The sequence below is a fragment of the Gorilla gorilla genome, chromosome 12 (genome assembly GCF_029281585.2).
Source record: "Gorilla gorilla gorilla isolate KB3781 chromosome 12, NHGRI_mGorGor1-v2.1_pri, whole genome shotgun sequence".
In the NCBI taxonomy this organism is placed as follows: domain Eukaryota; kingdom Metazoa; phylum Chordata; class Mammalia; order Primates; family Hominidae; genus Gorilla; species Gorilla gorilla.
In genome coordinates, this window is record NC_073236.2 from 42147116 (window position 1) to 42159155 (window position 12040).

Sequence of the window (12040 nt, forward strand, 5' to 3'; positions counted from 1 at the left end):
CAGCTGCCTCTAGCTGCACATCCAGAGCTTTTAAAATTTAGGGGTATTATGGAAATTATAGAACTTGTGAAGGGATGCCTCAGGGAAAAAAAAGTTATCAACTTCACACGACTCATGAATCATAGGCAAAATTTATTCAGAGTAGAAACTTCCATGTTATTCAGACATCACATCAACAGTGTTTCCTTTGCAGAGCCTTTCTAGCTTGAAATCCATACCATTGCTGAAACCATATATGTGGCCATCATTTTCCTGCATTGTATTCCTCTAATTTATGTTTTGTCCCTCAGGCAAGGATCAAATTGGGTTTTTCAAATGTTGGTAAAGAGTTTTCACATGTCATCTTATAAATATAAATTAATAATAATAGTAATAATGATAACAATGCTCTATTACAAAACAGATATTTACAGTAAGGCATTAAAAGCAATTTAACAGAAAACCTCAAGATTTATCATGAAGCAATGCTTAGCAGAATATTACAAAAGCTACCAGTGCCTCTAGCTATAATATTTTATTCAGTTCCGTAAGTTTGAAAGCTCTTTTCTCCCCAATAAGAACTGGAAAGTGCTGTCGAATTGCTTTACCTCATTTTTATTGCTTTCCCTTTCTAGAGATGAGGATTGATGAACAAAACCTTCCTTCATTTGTAGTTGAATATTTATACCCAATATTTTATTTTCTTCTTTCAAATAATTTTAGCCAAACTTCCCTTGAACTAAATTAAAAAGCAGAATGCAAATTGTCTGTATATTGTGGTTGCAATTATGTAAAAATATGACTGCATATAAATAAAGGACTGGAAGGGAATACACAGAAATTACTTTAATTATATAAGTATGATGGAAAAGACAGGAGTTTCATCCCCATACACAAACCGTTTAAATTTTATGTAATATTCTGTTATTGTTTGTACAATAATATTTTATTTTTTAAAAAGTTTCCCCACTGAGGCTGAGACAGGAACAAATGCAGACCTGTCAAATTAGGTGATTTTAAAATTAAATCATTTCTTCTACTTTTCAGAAGCCCCTACTCCTAGCTTCCCTACCCATTCCTCTTGCAATAAGTTGATACGGTTATTCATTGAACTGAAGTTTTTATTGAGCACCTAAAGTCCATCAGCTCATGCGGATGCAGTAGCCGCCATGGCAGGCTATCATCTGATTTCCGCCTAAGTTTCCCCCCACATCAACTGATTTTCCCCTAATATTTTTGCTGACTTCCAGTGATTGTCCCAACTCTGCCACTCCTTTTTATGATTAGTCTAGTTCCTTTCCTGTCATTACCAAATCTCTCATCCAAACGATTGTTATAGAACCAAACCAGGTCCATTTACCTGTGAGCAATGGAAAGGTAAACATGAAGCCTGGGATTTTTGTAGAGAGAAAGGTTTATTGCAAAACGGCCAAGCAACGAGACAGGAGATGGGCTCAAAACTGTCTTCCTTGTACTGGCTTGAAAGCCATATTTGTAAAAGAGGGATTTGGAGGAAAGTGTTTCAGGGTAGATTAGTGATTGGCCAGGGAACGGGGATGTTTGGAAAGTCCCTTGCCCACGTGCAGTTGCCTCTTCATGGGTGGCATGTGAAAATTTAGGGGGAGTCAGTATGAAACGTGGGGCGGAAGTTCAGACGGTGACGTCAAAAGATCACCTCGTGGCCCGGCAAATCCTTGCGCGAGCTCCAGTCGGTCATATTGGTTCTGGCGGGTTTCAGCTGGTCCTGTGGTCCCATAGTGGACATCCTGCAAAATAAACACAGAGATTTTGTTAATCAACAGTCCCTTTTAAACCAGTTCTTTGGTCTATTTAACCCTGTGAGGCACAGTTTCACGATCTTTAAAGAAGGATATTGTGCTCAAAATGTAACCCCTAACCTCTCCAAACTTTCCTCTCCTCTCCAAACTTTCCTAACCTCTCCAAACTTTCCTCTCCTCTGAAAAACACCAAAGACAGCTGCGCCCCACGCACCGTGGCCTTTCCTCCTTGCCTAGTGTCGCTCATTGCAGAGAGACATTTCACCGACGGAACCAACTGCTTCCTCTTAAACCTCTGCTCTTTTGTCACACTAAATCTACTTTTCCTTGCTCATTTGAATGATAACTCTCATTTCTTAGTCCCCTACATTTTTTCCTTTATTATACCCTACTTTTGACATGTCTGTTTCTCAAAAATTCTTTGAAATTTTTCTATCTTCTCTCATCTGCTGAGATAATGCTTAAAATGATCATTATATATCTATAGATGACTGTATATGCTATATGTGGTATAATGTCATATATACACCACCATAACAGCTAAATTCTGTAGAGGGATTATTATATGCCAGGTTCTGTATTAATAAGTACAGACTTTGTTTCCATGATTTTATTTAATTCTTATAGCAACCATAAAAGGCAAAAATACCTCTTTTTTTCTTTTGAGAAAACCTCTGAGCTTAAAGAGATAGAAACATTTCCCTAAAGCAGCATTGTTGTGAATGGAGGAAATAGGCTCCAACTTCAAAAGTGTCTGAGGACAGAGCTCACCTTCCTAGCTGCTGGGCTATGCCCTGACTGCATTACTCCAACTCCCACGTCTGACCTGGCTTCGCTGGTAAATTGTTTCCCATCATTTCCACCCCATCCAAATATCTGCTAGTCTTTTCCACAAAAATGACACACCAAGACCTTATTATACACAACATTTAAGATGACAAGTGCTCTTTCCCTAAAATATTTTCTTTAATTTATCCGCTTATTTCAGGGTCATCATCACTGTAGTCCGTATTCAAAACAAAGCTCTTTACCTCTGGCCTTTCTTTCTCTTCTGTCACCCACATCTACAAAGTTACCAAGATTTGTGGCTTTTTTGCTTCAAAGCTTCTGCCAGTTTGCCAGAAGGAATACACACGAACACATACGTACAGATATATATGCAACAGCAAAAACCACTTGCAAAAGATTTTTTCTAAGAAACCATATGTAAAAACAGATGAGAAATATCCTTAATATCAATGCACATAGAGGGAATAAAGTCATCAACTAAGAGAAAAACAAATTGTATCAGAAAACAAAGCTAAAATGTGTATGTGTGTGTACGAAAGCCACACAAAGTAAAATTACTTAGAAAGACTAAAGGTAAAGTGCATAAAAACTACCAAACAAAACAAATAAAAAGAAATCAGAAACTCTTTGTTCCAGGCTAAAATACAAGGCAAAAGCATGAAATGAAACAAAAAATAGGCCAGGCACGGTGGCTCATGCCTGTAATCCCAGCACTTTGGAAGGCTGAGGCGGGCGGATCACGACGTCAGGAGATCGAGACCATCCTGGCTAACATGATGAAACCGCTTCTTTACTAAAAAAAAAAATACAAAAAAATAGCCAGGCGCGGTGGCGGGCGCCTGTAGTCCCAGCTACTCGGGAAGCTGAGGGAGGAGAATGGCGTGAACCCGGGAGGCGGAGCTTGCAGTGAGCCGAGATCGCGCCACTGCACTCCAGCCTGGGCAAAAGAGCAAGACTCTGTCTCAAAAAAAAAAAAAAAAAAAAAAAAAAAAAAAAAAAAAAAACACTTTGCAATGATTTAAGTGAATGGTCCTCAGTTACAATAAAGTGTATACCTGAAAAGAATATATGAAGCTGGAAAATTTACGAAGAAAAGAGATTTGTTGGGCTGACAGTTCTGCAGGCTATACCAGCACAGTACCAACATCTGCTTGGCTTCTGGTGAGTCCCTCAAGGATCTTTTACTCGTAGCAAAAAGTGAAGTGAGAGCAGGCACATCGCAGGGCAACAGCAGAAGCAAGAGAGAGTGAAGGGGAAGGTGCCATACTTTTAAACAGCCAGATCTCCCAAGAACACACTATCGCAAGGGCAGCACCAAGGAGATGGCATTAAACCATTTATGAGATATCTGCCCCCATGATCCAGTCATGGGGCTCCACTTTCAACTTTGGAGATTATAATTCAACATGAGATTTAGAGGAGACAATATCCAAACTGTATCACAGAGTCTCTCTCTGTCACCCAGGCTAACGTGCAGTGGCCAGATCATAGCTCACTGCAGCTTCAAACTCCTGGGCTCAGGGAGGCTCCTTCTGCCTCAGCCTCTTGAGTAGCAGGAACTACAGGCATGTGCCAATGTGCCACAGTGCTTTGCGAATTTTCTTTCCTTTTTTTTTTTTTTTTTTTCAGAGATGGAGTCTTTCTATGTTTCTCAGGCTGGTTTCAAACTCCTGGCCTCATACAATCCTCCTGCTTCAGCCTCTAGACTAGCCAGATTGCAAGCACAAACTACCAAGCCCTGATCAAGTGTGTATCTTCTACAGCCAGTCCTCCATCTCATTTGGATTTTTCTGACTTTATGAGATATTTTCTTAGCTGCCCTGACTCCAGTTTTCCCTGTTTCCAGAAGAGTTTTACATAGGACATTCAATGTCTTGTAACACTAACCTCCCTCTCCAAGGCAGCACAGCACAAAGGCTGTGAGAACAGGCTTTCAAGCCAGAGGCCTGAGTTCAAATCCCAGCTCCAGTACTTACTGTCTTTATAAACTGGGCAAGTTACTTAACCCTCTGTGCCTTAATTTCCTCACAGGTAAACTGTGGACCTAACTCAAAGGATCTAAAAAAAAATTAAATAAATTAGTATTGGTAAAATTCTTAGAAGTACCATGTAGGTATATAATAAGATATAAATAATTGTTATTGTTAAATAAACACGTATGCTTCTGCTATGATTTAACTGTCCCCTCCAAAACTCAGTTGAAATTTAATCCCCTATGTGGTAATATTCAGAGGTGGGGCCTTTAAGATGTGATTAGGTTACAAGGGCCCTGACCTCATGAATAGATTAATCCATTTATGGATTAATGAGTTCATGGATTAATAGATCATCACAGGAGTGGAACTGGTGGCTTTGTAAGAAGCGAAGGGGGACCTGAGCTAGCACACTCAGCCCCCGCACCATGTGATGCTCTGCGCCACTTTGGGATTCTTCAGAGCTTTCCCATCAGCAAGAAGGCTCTCACCAGAGAGGGGCCCATGGCCTTGGACTTCCCAACCTCTACAACTGTAAGAAAGTAATTTATTTTCTATGTAAATTACCCAGTTTCAGGTATTCTGTAAGAAGCAACAGAAAATGGACTAAGACAGTTGCTGGTTAAACAACGTCTGTGAGTAAAAGTAAATATGAGTTCATCAACCTGAAACCAAGCCCTTTGTTTTTTCAGAAGACAGTCTGTTTTCCCAGCATCATACCCCAATTTTCCAGCATTATATCCCGCAACCTCACTCTAAATGCTGCTAAATCAGACAGCTCACCCAGTGGACCTGACCACTTTCTTCTTCCGGCTCCTTTGCAGTCATTCAGTCTGCAATGCCTCCCCATCGTCTCTGCCCACACATCCTTTAAGCCCTAGCTCAAGTGCCACTTCTATCTGAAAGCCACTCCATGATCATCCCTGTCGGAGACCATCTAGGCCTCCTTGAAAATTGTATTGCTCTTTGTTACTGTCCTATGGGACTTATGGACTATGTGACAAGAATGTCACATTTTTGTTCCATTTTTTGTTTTCCTAAATTTTAAGCTCAATGACTGAGAGGATGTGCTCATTCTTCCTTCATAAATTCCACTGTTTCTGATACAGGTTTTAAAATTGCTCCACGTTCTGAAACATAGTTTGAATCACTGAAGGAAAAGAATTTTACATGTACTAAAACAGAGCAAACATGTTTTTACGTCAATAAGTTTCTAAACCCTTATCTGATAATGCAGCTCAATGTTAATCAGCCATGCCGCCTCATTTGTTATTTAGGAAAATTTTGTTATAGTACTTTTCTGGTTTCTTTTTTTCTCTTGTCATTGACAAAAAGATTATACCTTTCTTCTATACTATAACATAGTTAAAGGGTGCAAGCAAGATGTATAAAAAGCATTGAATCCTATCTCTACCGCTGGTAGCTCTCTGCTCTTGAGTGTTATATAACTTTTCTGAGCCTGTTTCTTCGTGTGTAAAATAAAGTAATACCATGCAAGATTAATGTCAAGATTAAATAAGACTTCTGTAATGTGTTTGGCCCATAGTAAGAATGCAATAAAAGATAGCCAATAAGAGTAGTTGTAATAATAATAATTTTCCTTATAGGCTTTGTTATATTACTGTTTTATTTTCATTTTATTTTATTTGGACTTTTACATCACCAAAGGCATGATTTATTTTCTCTATATTGACAGTAAAGTTACAGGGCTGATGCTGTGCTTACTTTCACTTCAGAGTCCTTACTTGTAAAATCTTCTTATAAAGGTAGATCACATTTTGGGAGTTATCACTTAGCCCATTCATCTTCCTAATGGTTTAAAGCATCACATATCACAACTCTATTTCTTCTCATGCTAATAATATTCTTTCCCTGTAGCTATTCTAAATATTCTATAGGATCATCTACCAGATGATGAGTGTAGCATCTGATAACATAGGCAGCTCCACAACAATATATGTTTGTGTTATCCATGATTAATGTATGATGTTTCAGTAATACCTGGGAAGTAATTAATCAATAGGACAACTTCTGAAATGCTTTCCTTTCTCCCTTTTACATAAGTCCTGCTCCTTCCCTGTCTGTTTCTCTCTATCATCAGTTTTCTTTCTCCCTATTCACGTCCTTACTCCACTTTCACTCAAAATGGTGGCCATGACCAACCGACCTGATCTCTTACCAGGACTTTCAGCTTCTATTTAGGGCCATGGTTATGATAATTGCTTTGTCTCAAACACTTCCAGTTTCAACCAAGAGGATCTTGAATTATTCTGCAGAAAGCTAACAATTACTAGTTTCCATAGTTCATGTACCTATTGAGAGATACCACCATCTCTCATAACCTCTTCTGTATCCTCTGGTCTCCTCACCATTGTTTAGGTTTTGTGGAGGCTCAGATGCATGATAGGAAGATTTGGAGTTTTGCACTCAGCTGGCCTGGGTCAAATTGAAGCTCTACTCTTTGCTTGCTTTGCCTCTTCAGCTTTACCTTATTGGGTGTCCCTATAATGAAGCAGTTCATCTATAAAGTGGGGATGAACATAGCCACCTCAAAGGGTTGCAAGGATCAGGGATAATGAATGTACAACACTCAGCCCAGTGTCAAGCATATACAGGAAGGTCAGTCATCCAGGGTCTAACCAGCACTGTGCTATGATAAGCAGCAGCCATCTAGCCTGAAAAACAAATCACCTTTAACAATTTTGTTTCCATGGGAAAACACATTTTGAGTTGTAAACAACTAATTTATAGACGTGTTGGAAACACAATTAAAATATCACATGCTGGAGTCTAGACAGGCCTGATCTGTGAGTTATGTATGCAAATAATATATGCAACATAAAATAAACTGTTAATTTTTTATTATTTTGCTTCATTTGAAGGATAATTTCAGTATTTGAAACAGCTGTAGGAATAAAGTTAGTTATTGAAGTAAAAAGACTAATTTTTCACTTAGCTTTCCCTAAGGAAAACAGGAGAGCTGCTCTTGGTAAACATTTACTAGTGGGCCTTTGGACTCAAGAGTGTGAAGATACATTAAATTACTCAGGGCTTATCCTTTAGAAGGGGGGAAAAAGTGAGATGTTGATTTTTCACACCCAGAAGACTGGGAAGGCGTTCTGTGGTAGTAGAAGTTACCTTGTCCAAATGACTTTTCAGAGATATTTTTATTACACTATAAAACTTGACATTTAAATTCATGGGCCTAAGAAACCAAAAGATGTTTATGCCTACCCACTGATACGAAGGTAAATTAGCAAACTGACTGAAAGAAGAACAACAGCCACACTTTGTCCCAAGCAAAAGAAAACTAGCAATGAGACATGTAATGTGTAGGATGCTTGATAAAATGCAAAGCAGCATAGTCATTTACCCATTCTTGAATTTAACAGCGTATTTATTCACCACCAACTCTGTGCTGTGCAGTGCACTGGATGCTCAAAATTTCTGAGAACAAAATGGACAAGTTCCCTGTCCTCGTGAAGCTTACAAACTCATGAGAAAGGCGAATAATACACACAATAAGCCTACCATTGGGATAAAACAGTTAAATCATATGCAGAGGAAATTGCTTGTTCTGCTACCACAAGAAAGGTGATCAATTCAAAAATCAGAAGATTAAGGGTAGAGGTAGGAAATAACTGAATGCCCACATATCAGAGATCCAAAAAGCCTTTCATCAAAAGTTGGAAGTGAAAACAGTTTGTGTCAGAATCCCTAATGCCTGCCTTTCCCCTTTGTCCAACTCAGGCAGGCACAGCACTACATTCAAACTTCACCTGCAAATGCTCATTAAAACATCACCTCAGAACTATCTACTTCATGTAAAAAATGTGCATTCACAGTAGAGTGACTAATTGCTTAGAGTGGTTTAAATTTTTACTGAATAAAATTCCTAAATTAGGATAGAGTGAACACAGAATTTTACAGAAGTACTAGGGAAGACAGAATATTGTGATGGCCCCTGCTGGTTGGTAGTGTCTAGACCTCAGTGAGATGCTGTTATGGATAAATAGAGCTAACTAAAAAGTACAATGACTAGATCCGGTTTCCTGCGATTAAGAGTTTTTCCACAAATTATGGAGAAAAAATATACTTGGCTAAAACTATAAGTTTGAAGGGTTTCATTTCTTGGCTAATTAGCATGATTGTAAGTACAAAATGTTTTGCTGGACAAAGTGTGTTCTTTGAGTAAAAGCAACGATTAGCCTCAGAAATTGGAAAACTGTCCCATCTTGTACATGTCCTTCCACAGTCAACCTTCTGATCTGCTGGCTTTCACTCCCTTCTCATGCCTTTTCTTCAAAGCTCTGCTTCTCCAAGAAATTCATGGAGGGCAGTGACTCGCCTGAATCCTACCTTGTGGATAGAAGCCCTGTCCTCCATTCTACAAAGAAGATGAGCCGTTCAACACACGTAGGGCAATCACCAGTGAAGACAAATCCTTCCAGTGCGTATGCTAATATTTGCACCTGCCTTCATAATTAAGATAATTATATGTTTTTATTAAGGAAAACAAACAGTTGGATTCCACTTTAATTTGTTCTATGCCCAAGAACAAATCTTTTGGTGAAAGCACCAGCACAAAACTAAATTTTGGTTAAACAAATCAGCATGACTCACAGTGGCCTAGAGTGGCAATTATTCTAATCGTGCTCCCTTGGAGAAAGTTTGTGCTACTTGGTTGGACCAAAACTCGTAGTTCAATGAATGATTCCTAAAATACTTAATTATACAGGCAAAGGCTAATATAGTGGTAGCCAGTTATTGGAACTGTCCAAATTATAGACGAGAAACAACTTAGGCACAGATATAATGCTGTTCAACAGAGTAATAGAAACTATTATCTCTAAAAATTTTTAATCTCCAGAATGTTGATTGTGGTTAACAAGATTTACGCTTGCTCTTGGGGACCCTACATCTAAAGGCAGTGAAATGAACTAATCCATATGTTGCACATTCATTAAAACCAGGCAGTGTCTTGCAATACAAATTAAATTGGTACATCTGGAAAAGGAATACTGGGATTTACAGGTTTTTGTGATTTTTCCTTATCATAAAATAATGAAAATTGTGGTTCCGATTTTTATTTGATTAAAGGAACTATTTCATTGTTCTGATTGGAAAGGTATGCAAAACTTTCGGAATATGGACATATGGATCAGCTTTGTAAATGGTGTCTGCTAATTTGGCATTGTTAACAGTCTGCTTTTTCCCCAGTATACATATTTTTAGTTAGTCAGAAAGAATTTAGTTGAGCAGTTTTTCTTTAATTTCTGCTTTTTTTTTTTCCAGAGGGCTTTTTACTTAAAATGTGTTGAGAATTTTTGTTGCTTTTATGTCTGTCTGAATTTTCTCAAGTAACACAGTTTTTATGTGCTATTTGGATAAAGACATTTGAAAATCCCTCTAGAATAGTTCAGTTTGGGAAACATCCTATAGACATGATTCACTGGAGGCAAACTAACATTACAGATTAAAAGTCTACACCAAGACAATAGAAAAAAAATCATAGTTTCTTCAAATCAAAAGGGAAAGATATTTTTAATCTTTTTTTACCAAGCCTGAAAGATCTATTTAAAACTTTGTTGGAAATGAAAGCACACCATCACAAACCTAGTAAGCTATCACTCTTTACCCATTTGTTATATCCTCTATTTGCACACATGTCCTAGTTACAGGTATTTGCTAGAAATGTACAGAAATCTCTTCCACAGTAGGTTGGCTGACTTATGCAAAGCAACCATAGTAGTCGTCCAGGAAAATGAATAAAACAAAACAAAGCAACCGTGTCTCCAAAATGGACATTCTGTAAACTCTCATTGATTGAAAAACATTTCTTATAACCTGCCTTCTGGAGCAGATTTCCTGCTTGTATATAAATAATCATGGGGAAAGCAAAATCCAGTGCTGTCAAAAACAAACGAGCACCTTTTAAAAACTCCCTAGTAATTTCTACAGAAGTTTTAGTAGTTGTTAAAGCTGATCTTTGTTGCATCCCCAATTATTTCAGAAGCGTCAATCAGACACTGCAGTGGAGTCTTCCTTGACTTGTGTTACCTAAACTACAGTCAAGAGTCATTTGCTTGTCTTACATTCAAACAAAAAAAGATTTGATATAATCTTATTTTCTAGTTGAAAACAACTTTTTACATTTTTCATATTGTTGCAGAGGCTAACATTTTCAATGTGTTTCTCTAACAAACACTCATCCTTTTTTGTCTCATTCAGATATCATAAATTCTGTTAACAAGATCCATGTAATGGCTATACCAATCAGAGGGTTCCACACTTATATGGAAGCATCTACTCCTTCTAGAAGAAATATTTAATTTTACCTTCTGAATTCTCCACTTAGGTAGAATAAAAGGTAAAATGAACTTGTGGCCTCAAATCAAAGTGGGTGGAACCTGAGCAAAGTATTTAGGAGCAAATTCAAGGCATCTTGGCATCTCATGCAATGCTTTCATAATTGGGCAACATTATTGACCCAAGTCCTGAAAACAAAGTTAATCCTATAAGGTTGTGGCTAATAACAGCTGTGTCCATGGTGTAACCTGGGTTTAGGGGAAGAGAATAGAGAAGAGAAACAAGGAGCAGGGAGCCCGTTCCAAAGTGCTTCTTTGAGCAGCCTTTAATGACGTTAGCTTCCTTTTCTAACTTCCCTGAAATTCCCATTAATAGAGTCACAATAGCAAGCTCTGTGTTCCCTTATTGAGCCAAGACATCAAAACATTTATCCATCATAAAAACATGTCCCATACTCAGCAGGCACACCCCAATAGAGGCATACCAGTAGTTACATACTGAAGTCAGGAACAGCCATCCCACAAGGCACCCCAGCCACCACAACCATGCTCTGGCCCCACGCAAGAGCTTCCAGAAACCAGTCTAGCTTCCTGCCTCCAGTGCCTTGCTCAAGCCCAGTGGGTGTCATCATTTCATAATGGTCAATGGCCTGGCTCTAACGGTTGTTAAACATTTTAAATATTATCCCTGATTAAAGGCAAGGATTTTTCCTCCCGAAAGTTGGAAGAGGAGAAGATCTTTCATTTTCCCATCTCTCCTTAGCTTATGAACATGTGTAGGCATACAGATATTAAGCAGTCTCAAAGGCCCAGTAGACCTGACTCTGGAGAAAGGAGAATCTTGGGCAGGTGATTTTTCTAAGTAATCTACCCAGAGATGATGGCAGAGGGCACAGGGCACTTACCAACGAAGGCAGCCTTAACACTCTTCTCCTGAGGAAGAAGTACCAGGGTCTCAGATCAGTATGTGGCTGCCTTAGTCTGTTCTGATGCTATAACAAAATATCATAGACTGGTTGGTTTATAAACAACAGATATTTATTTCTCACAATTCTGGAGGCCGGGAAGCCCAAGATCAAGGCAGATTCAATATCTGATGACGATCAGCCCACTTTCTGGCTCATAAACAGTCATCTTCTCACTGTGTCCTCACATAGAGGGAAAGAGCTGTCTCTCTGGGGTGCCATTTATAAGGGCACTAATCCCATTAATG